Source organism: Acomys russatus, chromosome 15 (assembly GCF_903995435.1).
Source record: "Acomys russatus chromosome 15, mAcoRus1.1, whole genome shotgun sequence".
NCBI classification, from domain to species: domain Eukaryota; kingdom Metazoa; phylum Chordata; class Mammalia; order Rodentia; family Muridae; genus Acomys; species Acomys russatus.
The window spans coordinates 53,431,687-53,434,534 of NC_067151.1; positions in this window are offsets into that span (position 1 = coordinate 53,431,687).

Below are 2,848 nucleotides of genomic sequence, written 5' to 3' on the forward strand. Positions count from 1 at the left end.
CAATTTGTGAGAGTTTTTTCTTTCTTCCACCATGTTAGTCTTGGCGACTGAACTCTGGTCCTCAGTCTTGGAAGTAGGAACCCTACCTGGAGAAGTATCTTACCAGCCCCTTCTATAGTTGGGGACTTTTGCTTTAGGTGTTTATAATCAATGCTTGTCACATTTCTCTGGATCACAGGGCACTGTATCAGCAGGAGACATCAGTGCTGTGTCAGGTGCTAACACAGTTGGCTCAGTTTCCTTTTACTGTCAACTTACCTAAAGTTTTTGCAGCTTTTATTACTTTATTATATTATAACATAAAGGCACATAGTGAACTGGATTAATATTTCACACTTGAAAACTATTAAAGCATACTGATCATGATGTAGGGCTCAGTGCAGCATTTGCGTTCATGTATACGAATGTGCTGATCCACTGCAAACTCTTTCCTTTGGTATGTCATCCCCTATTGCCTTCTGGCATCCACTTTTTGAGAATCACATTTTTCTGTGGGAAAGCATTTGCATATCTCTCTGAATTCATGCTAAAACCTTGGCACTTAATGCGATGGTATTAGGAGATGAGGCCTTTGGGAGACAATTAGTTCATGATGCTGGAGATCTCATGAATGAGATCAGTATTCTTGCAGAAAAGGCCCCAGAGAACACTCTGCCATCTCTGCTAGAAATACAAGTGCAACCCCAAAGCAGGACCTCATCAGAGCCTGACGCACATTTTTGCCGCTGTTCCAGCTCCTAGAAGCTGCTCGTGTCCTCAGCTTGTACTTCTTCCTCCATCTTAATGTGCAGTATAGCATCTTCAGTTTTCTCTCATCATCATCCCTCTGACGTCTACATTTGAGGCATTCTTATCATTGCATTGACCTAATAGCTATGCCATAATACGCTTTATGTTTAAAAACTGAGTGGGGACCTGGGATATAGCTCAGCTGGTCTTGAAAGCACAAGGACCTGAGTTTCCTCTGCAGAAAAACAAAAACAAAAACAAAACAACAACAACGACAAAAAAAAAACCCACATATCCACAAAAGTGTTGGGGCATACACTTGAATGGCCACCTGCTGAAGAGGTAGATGTAAGTGGATCCCCAAGTTTTGCAGGTCAGTCAGCTTGCTTGTTCTGTTTGTTGAGTTACAGGCCTGTGAGAGATCCTGTCTCAAAACAAAAAACAAAAAAACAAAAACCAAAAAAACTGTAAATGAAATGATCCCTGTGACACAATGAGGGTTTTTTTTCCAGATACAGAGATAGGTAGATAGATAGATAGATAGATAGAGAGAGAGAGAGAGAGAGAGAGAGAGAGAGAGACAGAGACAGAGAGAGAGACAGAGAGAGAGACAGAGACAGAGAGAGACAAAGACAGAGAGAGACAGAGAGACAGAGGGACAGAGAGACAGAGAGACAGAGAGACAGAGAGAGACAGAGACAGAGAGAGAGAGAGAGAGAGAGAGAGAGAGAGAGAGAGAGAGAGAGAGTGTCCCAATATTTCCAATCTCTTCCAAAGCTTTGACATCTTCCTGCTACATAATATAACATATCCTTGTGTCACCTATTAAGGACCCAGTGTCTCTGAAAGGCCATTATCCTGTCATAGTAATAGTGTTTGCCTCATGGCTTCTAATGATTAAATATACAATACAAAAGTGATGCCAGCAACGCTCAGTGTGTGTTAGCTGTTATTCTCTAGCTCCTCATCTGGGGGCGAGGTGTCAAGTAGATGAGGAGAGGGAAAATGGAGGTGGAGGAGACGTTAGCCCAACATACTGTTGGCATGAATCCAGCACAGCTGTGGGTGAGAAAGTCAAATGATGACTTTGAACCAGAGATGAGCTGTCATTTACCTCCTTTTGTTCCAGAGCCATATGCGATAATCACCAAATCATCATTAAAAGGCACCCAACTGAGTGTACAAGGAGGAACACCAAAAATCTTAGGCCCTTGTCTTCAAAATATTACCAAAGTGAGAAAGAGGATATTGATCATGGGAAAGTAGATATGTTTTTCTACTTTCTGTAAGAGCTTTTTAAAATTCAATTTAACGCCAATTTAAATTCCACACATATACTGTGAAGCTCACTGCGGCTTCCCAGCAGGTCATAGCATCTTAAGTTTGTGGATGCTCACAGAAGAGAACAGAAACAAGCTCCTCAAAGGTTTCAACCTGCTCAAAGGCTGCTTGGTGTGGAGCTTGTGACTGGATATTCAAAGTCTATGGATAGTCAAGCCAGCTATGTAAAATAAACTATTAATGTATCAGATGTAGAATTTTAGTTATTTATTTCTTCTATTTTTATTATTATTTTTTCATTGTTATGGTATAAATTTATTCAAAAATAATTATGGGAGTAAGACAAACACACTAGAATGAGAGTAATTGAGCACAATTATTTTTTATTGAAAATAAATTATTTTCTTATATAATAGATCCTGATTATAGTTTCCCCTCTGTCTACTCTTCCAAGTTTCCTTACCACTTTTCCTCTCCAGATCTACTCCCTTTCTGTCTCTTATTAGAAAAGAACGGGCTTCTAAGAGATAACAATCAAACAATACAAAATAAAATAAAACGAGACAAAGCAGAAATCTTCATATCAAAGCTGGATACAGCAACCCAACAGAAAGAAAAGAGTTCCAAGAACAGGCGCGTGAGTCAGAGACCCACTCATTCTTACAGTCAGGAGCCCCACAAAAATAGTTATAATGTTTTCTCAGAGGATTTGGTTTAGACCCAGGTGGGCTCTGTGTTTGCTGCTTCTGTCTCTGTGAGCACATATGCACCTTGCTTAGTTGATTCAGAGGCTGTTCTCCTGGTGTTGTCCATCCCTCTGAGTTTTACAATCTTTCCA